The sequence below is a fragment of the Meles meles genome, chromosome 15, assembly GCF_922984935.1.
Source record: "Meles meles chromosome 15, mMelMel3.1 paternal haplotype, whole genome shotgun sequence".
Classification (NCBI taxonomy): domain Eukaryota; kingdom Metazoa; phylum Chordata; class Mammalia; order Carnivora; family Mustelidae; genus Meles; species Meles meles.
The window spans coordinates 27,973,053-27,989,209 of record NC_060080.1 but is presented as its reverse complement, the minus strand read 5'-3'; the positions used below and the strand labels follow the sequence as shown (position 1 = coordinate 27,989,209).

At 37.4% G+C, this 16,157-nt stretch overlaps 1 pseudogene; it reads right to left on the bottom strand.

The window, feature by feature from the left end:
• Positions 1–15,488: 15,488 nt before the first annotated feature.
• On the bottom strand, positions 15,489–15,921 carry LOC123925643 (annotated as a pseudogene).
• Positions 15,922–16,157: the final 236 nt, after the last annotated feature.

Sequence of the window (16,157 nt, the reverse complement as noted above, 5' to 3'; positions counted from 1 at the left end):
TTTCACATTCTAAGTTTGGTCCAAATTTAGGTATTATTTCTTTCTGATCAACTCCTTACTTAATGGGTGTCACGCCACTAACCAATTATAATGATTCCGGTGCCCTTGGTGTTTACCATTGAGTTATTGCTTATCAAAAGTTGTGCTAACACCTTGAAACAGTCACTAAATAACAAAATAACAAGCCTTAGATAATGACATCTTCCTGTCTGAGTTGGTTTGGATATTCATACTGTATTCTTTCATTTGTTGATTCAGCAAATATATAACAAGTACCAAATATTTGCCAGATATACTAGGTTTTAACCCATGTGAGTATGGGGGATTAGGATGAATTTCAGGATCTCCTTTTCAGCCCCATGAATGATTAATTTTGCGTATAGAATTTCATTTGCTTGAAACATCATTAGTTACTTAGACAGATTTTCCCCCTCATTAACAAAACAAGGGCCTGTACACTGTAGTTGCTCTAAGTCCTGTGGTCAAAGTTTAAATCCCACCACTATCCCTTGTGATTTGGGTGACCTTGGGCCAATTACTTAATACTTCTCTGCCTCAGTTTTCTTACTGATAAAATATTTTAAAATTAGGTTGTTATTGAAGGTAACATTTCCAAAACATTGATCATAAGTATTGGCACATGGTATACATGTTAAATATATAAAAAGGTAGTGATACCATGAAATAAATCCTTGATTGGGGTGCTTGCTTAGTTGGTTTCCTTAAACAAGTAATAAATTAAGAATGTTACTCTTTTGTTATCTTGCCCTTATACGTTAATGCCTTTTTTTTTTAAAGATTTTATTTATTTATTTGACAGACAGAGGTCATAAGTAGGCAGAGAGGCAGGCAGAGAGAGAGGAGGAGGCAGGCTCCCTGCTGAGCAGAGAGCCTGATGGGGGGCTCGATCCCAGGACCCTGAGATCATGACCTGAGCCAAAGGCAGAGGCTTAACCCACTGAGCCACCCAGGCGCCCCACGTTAATGCCTTTTGAAGTTGGAATCCTAATAAGAAAAGGTTGTTTGCTGAGATGGAGGTCTACATGCTCATTAAGTGCAGAAAATCTTAATGTACCACATTCTGCCTTAGCCATGACTTGAAAGAGATCAGAACAATCTGTCCACTAGTACAGCACAAACAAGCTGTTGTAACCATTATTTGGAACGAGTTTATTATGTTTCTTAGTACCCCATTCAGTTTACCATACCCATCCATGATCTAGTAGAGATTGCAGCACCGGTAGACATTAAGAGAGTACACGAAATTCTCAGCAAACATATAAGGAATTATAGCCTCTCCTTGGAAGTTAGTTTCCTCCCAATAAGAATAAAAACGTCTGCCTCCTTTGGAATCACCAATGTTGATTCCATCTGGTATCTCTTAATAAAGTAGAGGGCATGAAACTGATTGTTGCTTATATGTTTTATACCTAGGTGCTATTTTTATTATTACAGACAGCTGGGAATATTTGAGTTTGTTGAATTGCTCCTTTGCTGTCAATCATGGTTATTTGTGTTTCCTTCTTGGCCTTGTTTCTTTTGCTCTTGTTATAGACAAAATAGCAAAGAAGTAAAATTTGAATTAATTGTATCTATATGTTTCCTGGTTACCAAATATAATTACCTACATACTATATTTGCAGGTGTTTGCTTTGCAGTGTGTGTGTGTGTGTGTAATTTACAACCCTGAGAATATTGTTACATTGTTATTTTTTATAATTCAAGATTGAGTTGGACAGTGATACTATTCACAGTTTCTAATTCACTTAGCCTTTACTAGTATTGTTCTCAGATATTACAGAATATATATAACTGGTAATTCAAGTATCAAGTATCTTTACTGGAAAAACTTAGATTGTGAGTTTCTTTGTTCCATAACTTTGACATAAATAAAGGACTATATATGTTTCTATTTTTCTTAATTATAATGTATTTTTAGTGATATGTCAATTTATCTGTCAGCCCACACTCCTGCAACAGCAGTATTCTGACCTTTAGAATAGTTGCTTCCTTTAGCATAGTTGGCTGCTCATAGGTCAAAATGTGCCCCTGTGTTACTTACCTCTTGTTGATTCTATACTTGTTTTTCCAAGTCATGTGTTATTGAGCGAATAAGCCAACAAAAGGGAGAAATTGCTTACGCCTCTTGAGTTTAAACTAGAATGAATGTGGCTAGAAGTCATTATCTTCTGGCCTAAAATGAGTCTATATCTTCTGGCCTGGGGAGAAATATTCGTATTGTCTCTGAAATGTGGTTTACCCATCCTTCATTCTTTTGAAGCCAGTACAATAGCCTATCAGAATGACTAAAAAAAATGTCAAAATACAAATCACCATTATCTCTTGTATCATTTTCTTACTTTTCCAATGCCAGTTTTATTTACATGATTTTGGCTTGCTATTTTAATGTGCAACCGAAAACACAGAGTAAAATCTGGTAGCAGCAAGAGTTGATATCAGATTAAACAGTCTAAATGTTAAAAATGATGAAATGTTCAGATGTGCTGAGGTCTGTTGTGAATGCATTACTGAAGCTTTCTTATTTTTAAGTGACCTTCATTCCAAATGGCTTACATTATTTCCCACATAGTAGATAGGCAATTATCTCTCTTCTAATTTTATTTCCTTCAAGAGGCCTTTTTGCCACCATTTCACCTTCTTGTCTTTCCTAGCCTTATATTGATGGGATAGTATATTTCCGTTACCTTTGCAGTCTTTTTCTACTCCTCTTAAAATTGAATTACATTTGGTCTGCTGTTCTGGACATGAAGTGTTGGCCTGAGTTATTTAAGCTCAGTGAAGTACAGGATTTTTATTACTCCAGTTCAAGTTTTATATGTGACAAGTTTGTCAAAGATGGAAACCCAAGATTTTTTTCAAAAAAGGAAATGGTCCTTTTGTGTTTGTGACTTTGGATAACCCATATGGTCAAACTGATAATCACCTTTACCACGGACTCCTATGGTCTCCCGGACCATCTAGCAGCTGTTGATCAATTAATCTTGGTATATCAGCTATATAAGAAATTTACCGTTTATATTTCCTTTCCTCTTAACCTTACATGAAATGTTTTCTACAGTGTAAATATTGGAGCTATTTAAAAACAAATAGTCTTTTTTTTTTAAGATTTTATTTATTTATTTGAGAGAGAGAGAGCATGAGAGGGGAGAAGGTCAGAAGGAGAAGCAGACTCCCCATGGAGCTGGGAGCCCCATGCGGGTCTCGATCCCAGGATTCCAGGATCATGACCTGAGCCAAAGGCAGTCGTCGCTCAACCAAATGAGCACCCCAGGTGCCCAAAAACAAATAGTCTATTAAAAAATTATATGGTATATAAGTTATTTTAGGACAGACAATATAGTTTTTACCTCCACGTCTGTCACTAAGATGATTCATTATTTTGAAGCTTGGCAGGCAAAATGGTTAGTAGTTTATACTTTGGGTGGTTGTTTGTAACATTCTTAGGTTTAGCTTTGGTATCCAGGAAAATCAGAGAATAATCAGCAACAGCTGAAAATTTGATCTGCATTGTTTATAAATGCACTAAAGCTGGAATATATTGACGTACATACCTGTCAAAAAAGAAAAGTCAGTGGTTATTACATGTGAGTAGCATTTTAGATACCATTTTATATAGTATTTTATGAGTTTTCGTTGTTCTTGTTTTTGTTTTTAATAAATTGTACTCAGTTAAGACACAAAGCAAATGAGCAATTTCCATTCCAGAAGATAGGAACTGTTGCTAGATTTACAGAACGTAACAATTCCATTTATTTTACATGATTTATTTAAATTTTAAGTAAAATTTATTTTCAGAGTTTAATTGTAATACATGTCCATAATTTTAAAAATATAAAATATTTAAAAGTAGAATAAAAAGAAGCAAAAACATGAGAACTCAGATAAGACCACCTAAATATTTACTGTGTTTAACACTAGCCTCCTTTTGCATATTTTGCTTAATTTAACACACTTACACCATAAATATAATTCTGGTTCCTGAATGTTTTACTTCTTTTTTTTAAGATTATTTATTTATTTATTTGACAGACAGAGATCACAAGTAGGCAGAGATGAGGCAGAGAGAGAGGAGGAAGCAGGCTCCCCACTGAGCAGAGAGCCCGATGTGGGGCTCGATCCCAGGACCCTGGATCTGCCACCCAGGCGCCCCTGAATGTTTTACTTCTTATAGCAAAAGAATTCCTCACAATATAAGCTTAGAGAAAAGATTATTTTATTGGCTGTATAAATGCCTTTGTCATTGCCTACTACTTGTTGTTTTATGATCATTCAGTATACTTCCCCTCATAACATAATTTTGACATCATTTGCATAAACCTATTTCTTTTAATATGTTTTACATCTTTTCCTTAAGAGACCCCCTCGAAGTGGAATTACCCTTTCAATGAGTAGGTCCAGTTCTTGTTGCCAGCAATTATTCCGAATTTAAGGCATATTTATTTGCAATGAATATTTTAGATTATTCCATCACATTTATTTATCATTGTAATACACTTTATGTTAATGTTGCTTTACCAGTACACTATTTTGCATTATAAATTGGCTACTTGTTACACATACTCCTTAGTCTAAGAAATCCTTGAGGGCCGCAATTCAGAATATTCACATTCTTCCTAAAAATACAGTTTTCTTAAGGGAGAGGGAATATAAGTTGTTTCCCTTAGGAGAAAAATATACTTAAAGACCAAACACTTGGACTTTTAACTTATTTCATATTATGTCTGCATATCTTTTTTCCCTGTGCCCCACACTCAGTGAAAGTATAACATTTCCTTAGTACACATTCATGCCTTTTATCTTTGGTGCTTTGTCTGATTCTCAACACATGATAATCATGATAAATGTGAATTGAGTTAAATTGAATAAAACCAAAGCAGGATCCACACACATACTTTGACATCAGTGCTTATTTCCAGGTACTTAACATTGGATTTTTAAATGACTAAAATAATGTTAGTGAATTAATGCAACATACACAAATAAAGGGAGTTTGTAAAAAATCAGTAGTGATCATAAATCCACATTGTATTATTGCTCCTTACCAAAAATGTAATATGAGATGGAATTATAGCTGTATTTATAAGCTGCAAAATGTAAAATGCTACAAAAAATAAAGATGCTCATAGCATCTCTTAGAAGAGTGAGAACTGGCTTTTTATCTTCCTAATGATGCTATATGCAGCTTATTTTTTTAACTCCTTGTTGGAAAAGCAGGCAGCATATTCCCTCCTAGAGAATATTATCCCTGTGTATGTTCATAACTATGTTCCCTTGGGAGCTAAGGACCATCTTGCGGCATTTGAATGAATGCCTTCTGACAGTGCATAACTCAACACAGGTTTTCCAAGAAATCATATCATTTTAAATATCTAACTATTCAGAGAATCCAAATAGTATCTATTCTTAAAGAATAGTATTATTCCTAGGAGGGCTGGTTCTCATTTTTTAGACCACTTGGAAATAGGCAATAACAGAAATGTGAAGGGAGTAATAAAAAGTAATTACCTTTTCCAAGTAAAATCAAATAGAAGTTGTTTCTCTATAATTTTTTTCAATTTATGTCTTTATTCAGCAGATACAGATTTACCACCTAATATTTACTGGACTGAATAATAAATGCAAAATTAAATAAACTTTAATTTATTTAGAAATCATAGATTCTGAGAACTGTTGTATAAGAATAGTGTGCATGGGGCCCTTGGGTGCTCAGTAGGTTAAGTACCAGACTCTTAGTTTCAGCTCAGGTCATGATCTCAGGGTCATGGGATGGAGCCTCACAGTGGGGGCTCTGTGCTCAGCATAGAGTCTGCTTGTCCCTCTTCCACTGCTCCCTCCCCCGCAGCTCTCATGCTCTCTCTCACTCTCTCTCTGAAATAAATAAAAATCTTAAGAAAAGAAAAATAGTGTGCATGGGCTGCTCAGAGCAAGGGCTCGTGACTCGACTGGGGCTTAAGATTTTTGAAGGCTGGGTTCAGCTCAATTTTTCATACAAGAGGAAACAAGGAAAAGATGGGGAAGAGAGTAGCGCATTTCGGGCAGAAGATGCCTCCCATGCAGAGTATACTGACATAAAACTTGAGAAAGAAGGTGGAGTTGCGGGCAGGTCCAGACCTTGGAGGGACTCATGTTGAAGGAAATCCTGAAGATATTTTTGGAAGCTTTAATAAGAATGACATGCTCCAGTATCCAGCAGTGTGGAGAATGGGCAAGGTGTCTACATGTAGGGCAGGACTATGAGGGTAAAATTAGAACCGGGCGGTACAGGAGGCTCTTTCTTTATGTCTTTAGGAGACATTTCAGCAGTCTGGACTAAGTGAGTGGCAGAGGAAATGTGTAAAACACACATAGTTAGAGGGATTGAGGCTGATTATGGATTGTAGAATCAACAATATTTGGTGGCCTATTAGCAGGGGGAGATTAGGGTACAGTGCTTTTAAGGAAGCAAAGATGAATTTGCCTTAAGTGACTATATCTAGTTAGCATTTCATTTTTAAAAAAAACTAAACATGTGAAAAGGTTAGACTTGTTGCTTCACTTTGATTTGTATCCATTTTGAACATGAGACATGAAGGTGGCCATATCTAGCAGGCTGCTGGAATATAGATCTGGGTAACAAAAGAGCCAGATCTACTGTTCAATAGCAAACACGGACTTGAAGTGAGAATAGGATTGTTTGGAGCAATCGTGGATTCAGAAGCACAGGACTGAGGAGAAAAGTAAAAAAAAAAAAAAAAAAAAGGAAGAGGGAATAAGGCAGAGATACTTACGAATATCTAGAAAAAATAAAAAAGAAAGGAGAGTGGTGCCACAAAACCCAGGGGAGGAAGAAATACTATGTCTGGTGAAATGAATGGGTTAAAGATTTTAGGTCACAGGACTGCTCAGCTGACAGAAGTGTGATGACTTAATCTTTCTGAGGGAGTAGGCATGGACTGGGGTCCCTTAGAAGGGCCACTTGTCACTTATACCCGGATAGTGGTTTCAGTCATTCTAGATGGCAACTGAATGTATTATATAACACTGTTTTAGGTATATATTCATTCAAGCCTATATCAAAGAAGCCTATGCATATATAGGCTAGCAGAAACTCCAGAATTTCTGTATAGAGGAAACATAGAGATATCTTCCCATTTGAAACACAAGGAAAAGATTCATTTCTTGAGGTTGTATTTCCACAATACATAGTTGGTTTTTTTTATAAGCCTTTAAAAAAAAAAGTATTTTATTTATTTATTTGACAGAGAGAGATCACAAGTAGGCAGAAGCAGGCAGAGAGAGAGGGGGACGCAGGCTCCCTGCTGAGCAGAGAGCCCGATGTGGGGCTCGATCCCAGAACCCTAGGATCATGACCTAGTGAGCCACCCAGGCACCCCTACATAGTTGGTTTTTACTTGGAGATTGTTTTTTAGGGGTGACCGTGTAGAGGGTTGGCTGGTAGTGGTTGTGGTGGTCGGTTTATACTGCCTGATTGCCATGAGCCAGCTCTTGCCACCACATTAAATATGCAGACTCATATGTAGGTAACCCTTCAGGTTCTCTCTTGGTAATCTGATGTTAGATTTAATGAGGACAGCATGATTTTCCCTTCTAGGTATGTTTGTCCATTCTAGGTATGATAACCCATTTAGATGAAGTCCTCCCAAGAAAGCAAGTGGGAGATGTGATACTCTTCTGGAATATTCTCCAGTGCCATTAATCAGTACTTGCTTTAATCATAGCTCCCATGGAATTATGATTTTATTTTAAAAAGTAAAACAGTAGAGAAAGATGAAGAAATGTGTTACAAAGTTTTTGAAACCATACATTTGGATCTCTGGAGATATAGAGCACCTTGCATCTGCTGACAGAAAAATATTGCTCAAGCTTAAGATGAAATTAGAACTGAAGCCAAGCACGTGCATTTAAAAAGTTTATTCTAGGGGGTAGGGGGATAGGAGAAGAATAAATGAAACAAGATGGGATTGGGAGGGAGACAAACCATAAATGACTCTTAATCTCACAAAACAAACTGGGGGTTGCTGGGGGGAGGTGGGATTGGGAGAGGGGGAGCGGGCTATGGACATTGGGGAGGGGAGGCGAACCATAAGAGACTATGGACTCTGAAAAACAACCTGAGGGTTTTGAAGGGTCAGGGGTGGGAGGTTGGGGGAACAGGTGGTGGGTGATGGGGAGGGCACGTTTTGCATGGAGCACTGGGTGTTGTGCAAAAAGAATGAATACTGTTACGCTGAAAAAATAAATAAAAAATAATTAAAAAAAATAAAAAATAAAAAGTTTATTCTAGTCCTACTCTAGACTCTTTCAATAAAATAATGGTATTTCTTCTACTCAACTCTCATATCTTAACATGGCTAATATGATAATGTGGAGGTATTTCAAAGCTGACATTGCTGATATAATTTTTGTGAAAGTTTCAATGTCTAATAGAAACATGAGGAACATTAAAAACAGAAAAGCCGTTCCTTTCCATCTTAAAAAAAAAAAGTGTTTATATCCACAAATGACCTCTCAAAGGGAAGCCTTCTCAAATGTTACCTTTTTTATGAGTAAAGAGAGTAAAATCACTTCATCCAAGTGTAAGTAATATGAATAAGAAAATTCTCATTATAGCAATTTGCTAGGACCCTTTTATTTAGCTCAATAGCACTCAAAGGGCTATAGTGATAAACTTCAAAGTTGGCTGTAGTGGAATATTCTTCCATTTAACATCAAGCCAATGCTAAAGAAAATTGCTGCCATATTTTCAAGTTATTAACCTTTACAATGAGATATATTTTCTGTGCATGGAGAAGAACTTTCTCCTCTATGTTAATGTGAACTCAAGTAGAGGGATTAATCAAATAAATAAATTGAAATTAAGCCATACAGCACTGCTTTATGTTGTCCTTTCTACATTTGCCTCTAAGTTACTTATTGGAAAAATAATTGTAGAAAATGTTAGAAACTCTTTTATTGATCACAAGAATGGCATTTTAGTACATCAATAAAAGTAAAGATACAAGTTAAAATATATGCCTTTTTCTTAAAAGATGTTAAAGGATACTGTTTTAAACAGTCCTCAGAAATCTTTATCTATGCCTGAATTTCCTCATCCAAACTCTCTATCCCTTCACAGTGGTTCCAGCCAATTTCCTGACAAATGTAATCAAAAATGCCTTTATCCATTCATTTTCCTTCTGCCTTAGAGCACTTGCCATAGTACTGCCTGCCTAAATTGCCCAAATTCCCTCTTTTAATCTTCTCACAGCTTAGTCTTCCATAAATGGTTCCATAATTTAACTTCCCCCAAGAAGCATTGCTCAGAGTTATCAAGGTGTGCTTGAGTACTTGTTACCCTGTCTAGATACAGCACTTTTTCAGCCAGGCTCCGACCAAGCTCATTCTGTATATATACTTATCCTGCCTAAAACCTGCCTTGGCAAATAATTTAATTCAGACTTCATTTTGATAGTTCTTTGTGCTATTCATATTCACTGCAATAGTTGAACACATAAATTTAGAGGAAGACATCCAGGAAATAAAAGTTAGTTTTGCGATGACCTTTTTATGAGCATATGACTTGTTTCTTTGCAGTTCAGTCTTTGCATCTGTATTTTAGGAACAATAAATTGTAAATTGCTGTAAATATTAATGACATAAATATAAAACACTTAACTAAATGCCTAACACTTCGGAAGAGCTGAAGAGGTATTAACCACTATCCTTCTCGATAGTCCTGTTCCTTTGCTTTTTTAATACATCTTTGGGTAATGTACAATAAAGTGAGACTTGGTGAAATAAGCATGGAATTTGAAGTTAAAAAGAGCTGTGTTAATAATGGTGTCTCTTACACTGTACTAACTGTGCATTTAAGTGTCTGACCCTTAAGTCTTACAGCGAGGATTCTGTAGTGTCTGCATATAGCAGCAGACTAAAGTTTGTTCTATCCAGTGCCTTTTGAATAAGTAAATGAATGATGTACATTTGTGTATGTACATTGCAGTGTTGGTCTTAATAGTTTAAAAAATATCTTCATTAAATCACTCGGCACAAAGATTTATTTATCACATATGGAAAGTATATTGTGCTGGGCACTGGAAATAATTATAAAAAGACCTGGTAAGGATCATTATTGATTTGTGTGGCCCATAGTATAATGCTACTTAACGTTAATCTGGTTAAATAATTCTTGGGAAACAGTAGCAGGTATTTCTGCTCAAGACCAAACTGTAATTTATATACATCTGGTATGTCTGGAAAGCTGATGAAGCAGGCCTTCCCAAATCAATTTCCACAACTCTTTCTTTTCCCTCAAAATTCTACCAAGTCACCTGAGACAGTGATAGGGTATAGCCTTAAGAACAATACAGTCTAGAGTAAGCCATCAGGAGAAGGCATTCAGGGTCAGCAGTGAGAATGCATGCCAGCAAGACTTTGAAATAAGGCCCAGGGGAACGAACAGTGGCTTTGGAGGGAAGTGGGCTGCCTGGAAGGCATCCAGGGCCCCAGACTGAGCACTGGGGAACAGGCACTGGACAAAGCTTTCTAGCCTTATCTGGGAAATAGCAAGTCTGGATTACATAAGAGATGATGATTGAGAAAAACCCAGTATGTAATCTGGAAATTCCCCCCGCCATGGGAAATGTTAGTAAAAAGAAAGCATTATTTGGGGTTTACATATTAATCACTCAACCAGAACAGTGAAAACAGTAATAGTTTATTTTAATGTTTATCAAATCACTTGTGCATTTCTAAAATTAAGTTCCTATTACTTATTAATTCCTCATGGGGTGGTATTTAAGTGAATTTTATAAAGTCAATAGAATATGTATTATAACCATATAAACACTAATTACATGAATTAATTTTCTGTGTGTCTTTAGGTATATGATCCCTTCAGTAGTTTTTGCTATTTTTCCAAAGCCGTGTAGTGATAAAGGGACCCATAAACAGAAGGTGAGGCAACACATTTGATTGTATAAGGTGCTACCTTGAAACTGGCTTATAAAAGTTAATGATCAATAAAACTTTTTTCAGTTCATAAAATGTGTTTATTTAACTTGCTCTTGAAGTATCTGACAATTAGAAGCATGCTATTATCATATTGGAGTAAAATCCAATTAAATTACAAAGCCATCCCTTCTTCCAGAAACCCTCAGAGAAGCAAGAAACAGCTCTTGAATAGAGGTCATATCCAGATTTTAAAGAACATACTTGCAGTAGAATCATGGTGAGAATATAATGATGGAGAAGAATTAATTAGAAAAACAAATTGAAGTAACTGTAGTGTTATTTCCAAAAACAGATACAGTGATTGACACGTGCCCATGAACTTTCTGAACTAAAGTAGATGGAAATCTCTTGCCACTTGACATTAAAATTCCAGTAGCAAATGTTTCTGGCTGTATCCCAAGCTGAGTAATTATATTTGGTTCATAGCATAAGCATTTGATGATTTTATGCTTCTCAGTATGTCCTGCTCTTACAATTTCACCAAAGATTGCATTTTTAAAAACACTAATATTAAATGGTAAAATCAGTGAAAGTCAGAAAAAGAAAAGGCAACCAAATACAATTGAGTTAAGACTCAATATGGCTAAGAAAGAATGAGGGAGATATAGAGATATTGTAATACCTAAACACCTAAACCTTGGCCTCAGATGATCTTTGAATTCTATATATAGGTCTATACCTATTTAAGAGGAAAAAAAATAAATTTGATTGTGGGCCTTGAGCTCAGTGAATTCTGTGGTTGGTATGCTCCTGTGTAGTGAAAAGGAGAAGTGGAAGATACCTGCTGTAATGGTAAGTGATGGATGGGACAATGGCCAGTGTTATCTTCTGTCTTTTCCCCAAATCCTCGTCCTACCTGGTGGGACAGACTATCCCCATCCAGGTTCCCTTGGAATCTCTTTGGTTCCATGAGTTTGGTACTGACTGCTAGTCAGTGTAGCTTAATGATTCCCAAAGTCTGTTTAGGTATCTTACTAAGTCAGCATCAAAAAGAACATGTGGCCACGTTGTTTTTACTCACTTCGTCAGTTTTGGCATGCCAGTTTGTTTGAATGTACCATGCTGAGAAAATGGTGAGTAGAACATGATTCAGTAAAGGGAACCTCAAAATGAGTATACCAGAAAAACTGAAGAAGTAATCTATGAGCTTCAAGCCTCGTACACAGCACTAAGAGGAAGTGTCCAGAAGTTGCTAGTGAGCATAGCCTGCTACTGACGGTACAGCTTGCTCTGCCAGAGAAACCAGTGCTGGGATCCGAGCTACATTTGGTTAGGTTGTAGGCAGGGGTATAAACTGAAAGTCACAATCTGTAATTTGGATACAGACTGCTAAAGAGAAATTCTTCCTGATAGCCACACAGAGGGACTTGCCCATTAATACTCTCTTCTGGAAAGCTCAGTGAGCGAGGAAAGTAGGCCACTGGGTCACATCATATTTTCTTAGTGTGTTACATGTTCTGCACTAACTGGGATGAGAGAATGATGTAATTTGTGATATAACTCCCCTTTGCCCTCCTTCTGGTGGGTCCTTGCAGTAAACCACCATTGAAAGAGATAATCTTTGTAACCCTAGAAACTGTGAATCATTTGATCTCTTACAGGAGACAGGGACAGAAATGTAAGCACCCAGATTCTAAAACTGTTGAGTGTGAAAGGCTGTGGCGTAAAAATGGTTAGTAGAATTTGGGGCTGAATTTAAAGCAGCTTTAAAAAAATAAAAATGAGGTTTCTGTAACAATGTATTTTGGTTTTGAAAAGAAGTTTTATTTTACAGAACACTATATACAGTTGTTACTTCATTTGATCCTCAAAATAGGCCCAGTGAAGGAATAGGTATTATGTTTAATTGACAGATAAAGAAATTTAACCACATGGAGATTAAAAGATCTTTGAATATGTTTTATAAGAAGGGGCCGGCAGAGTTAGGAGTGGTACACAGGCATTCTGGATGTAATCCAGTTCTGTGTATGCAGGGGTGCACACACTTGGGCATACTATACCCTCTGCCCTGCAATGCAAATCAAGTGCTGCCATCCGCTTAAATGTCTAATTGACTCACCATGACAATGGACATTACCATATAATCGGTAGGAGTTAGAAGCCCTGGTAAATGCATGTACAGCATAAAGAGATTTTTCATTTTAATTTTTAAATCAAATCTTGTAAGGCTATTACAGGATGACTGAAATTCCATTTGACTCACAGACTTCCGATTTAAAGCAAGAACTAGACTATTTTGTCATGCAAAGTGAACAGAGATGTATTTGATGTAATCGAACCACTTCTGTACACCACTTGATTTTCATCTCATGGCTCTTCTTTTGATGTAAGAGCAACAAAAAGAATAGCAGTGGGTAACACCAAAGGAGTGTTAACTGGACCGGGCTTTGTCATAAGTGCTTTACGTATACTAACTTGAAACCTCACGCCAACCTGATAGAGAAGGAGCTGTTACTATCCCCCTTCATAGAATATGAAACTAGCTAGAATATTGCATAGTGAGTGAGCAACAGAGCTGGGTTTTGCCTCTGCAGGCTGATTCCAGAATGCAGGCTTTTAAAGAAGAAAGTGGACTGCCTCTCATAGAAGTGGGATTACTTAACGGAGGGGAACCAACAGAGTGCATTGCAGTCACACAGAATGGGCTAGGTTTTTGGCGTCACCATAGCCCAGCTAGCTGTATTACTCTAAACAAGATGTTTCCTTATGTCTGCTATAATTGATTCATCTGTAAAGTGGAGATACCTGAAAAACGCTTTGCCTAGGATCATTAGGAGGTTCAAGCAAGATGGTATAGGTAATGCTTACTTTATTGCCTATTAGGTAGCCACTAAATGGTAATTGTAGAAGACAAGCAGAAATTAGGCTTTTAAAATAACTTAAAGCCATTAATGCAAAGAAGAAGAAGAGGAGGAGGAGGAGAGGAGAGGGAGAGGGAGAAGGAGAAGGAGAAGGAGAAAAGGAAGGAAAGAAGAGAAGGAAGGAATAAAGAAGAAGAACAATCTGTGGGACACCTGGGTGACTCAGTCAGTTAAGCGTCTGCCTTCAGCTCAGGTCATGATCTCAGGGTCCTGGGATTAAGCTCCCGTGTCTGGCTCCTTGCTCAGCAGAGAATCTGCTTCATTCTCTCACACCTCTCTCTATCGCTCTCTCCTCTCTCAAATAAATACATAATATCTTTAAAAAAAAAAAGAATCTAAAGCCCAAAAGGGGCAGATGGCTAGTTTTCTGTAATGCAAGATCAAGAGTAGACACTAAGCCTTTCTCTGCTCAGGGTTCTTTGACTCCCAAAAGAGTAGATAAAGGATTTTATCTAACATTTTTTTTTTCAATTTAAGAAGTTAACTATTGAAGTATTTTCAATTCTTTTCATCTGTTTAAAGATGAGTCTACTGCAAGTGGCTGTTACCAGGCTATCCTCTCAAACTCGGGTATATGTCACAATTAAATGCACGTACACTCTCTCTCAAATACTGACGATAAGTGAATCATCTGAGGAAATGAAAAAAAAAAAAAAAGTAGCAAGCATAGTCCTATCTGTGTCCTCAAACCAATTGAATCAGAGGAGTCATTTGTCTTGCTTCTCAGAGCGAGGATGTCTGCTTATTTATGTATTTGACAGGAGCTATAGATTGAAGTAAGAGGTCAGGAGAACCACAAAATATTATGAAAAGTAAAATCAAACCAGGCAAATGCAAAGCAAACTTTGAAAGCAAGGGAACCTTCAACCTTGGCTCAGTTGTCCATCAGCAAAATCCCTGAGCCAATCGCTTGCTACGTTTTATCAAGACAATGAGAACACAAGCTGTCAAGCCCATCATGCTGGTCTTAATGAAGGGTTTTCAAAGACAGCAGCCCTTGCTACCTGTACTAGCACTGGTAGGGCATGGACTGAAATGAACCCCATCATGTTTTTTGTAGGTACCGTAGCCTCTCATGGAGAATGCAAGTGATTTAAAGGCAGAGGTCTTAAAAATCTTTTCAGGGTACCTAGCATATGACTAAACACAGAATTATAGAAGGAGAAAAAGAATAAAGACTCCTAGCTGAATAGAACTGAAATACAGCTCCTAAGGCTATTAAGAACAAACAAGAGTAAAGGGATTTGTTTATTTGATATTGTAGAGTCACTGCCTTAGAGTAGTGAAATCTGCAGATAGATTAAAGAAATGTACAGAACTGTAAGGATTGAAAGTAGTGATGATCTGCATTCTTGAAAAACAGCAGAATTCTCCCAACACGTGACATCTGATAAAAGCACTTTGTTACCATTCTTTAGATGGTAGAAAATAGATGTCACCCGAAAATAAGCCTTGACCATATAATCCATTTATTACTTTATTACTGCAGTATTTGTCTTCCCTCTGTCAAATCCTGAGCCAACCACTTCCAGACTGTCTGGGGAGGTATAGGAAAAGGAATATCCAGGCAGTTGAGACACTGGAGAAAGACCTATGAGAGTGGAGATGCCTCCTTCACCTGGGGAAGAGAATGAGAAGGGCCACCATCAGGAAAAAGAGCCCCATAGCCCCTGAGAGGGAAGAGCTCAGAATGGCATAGGAGAAGAGCTGTTGGTTCAGAAAAGGGTTCCTGGTATAACCAGTGATGAGGCTCCCAAACATTGTCCCAGTTCCAGCCCCAGAGCCAGCCACTCCTACCATGGCAGTCATAGCCCCCATGAACTTGGCTACTGTGTCTATGTCCCTTGAAATGGCGCTGGTTCAGAAGGTACGGCTGGGCATAAGTGAGGTCAGGGGATATGGGGCTTCCAAGTTGCTATTGTGTCTCCTGTGATTTTAGGACCACTGCGGACAATGCTCAGCTCAACAGCTGAGAGGTGCTCCTGACCAAGAAGGGGGTGGAGATGAATCTTGTACAGGCAGACATTTTCAGGGGATGACGGGCTGTGGCAGGAAACCTGCTCCCAGTGCAGAGAAGACAGACGACACTCAGTCTTTTCAAACTGACCCAGCTCTGAAATTACAACAGCAGAAACTCTGGACATTTGCCTAGAAAGAAAGGAATTCATGTTTAGCAGTCTGAGATATCAGCACTGTTTTGATAGGGTTTTCTTTAAATAGTAGAGTATATGAGACTCACGATAGTATAAAACATTGGCAAATAGCAGAAATCTAGACCATTTT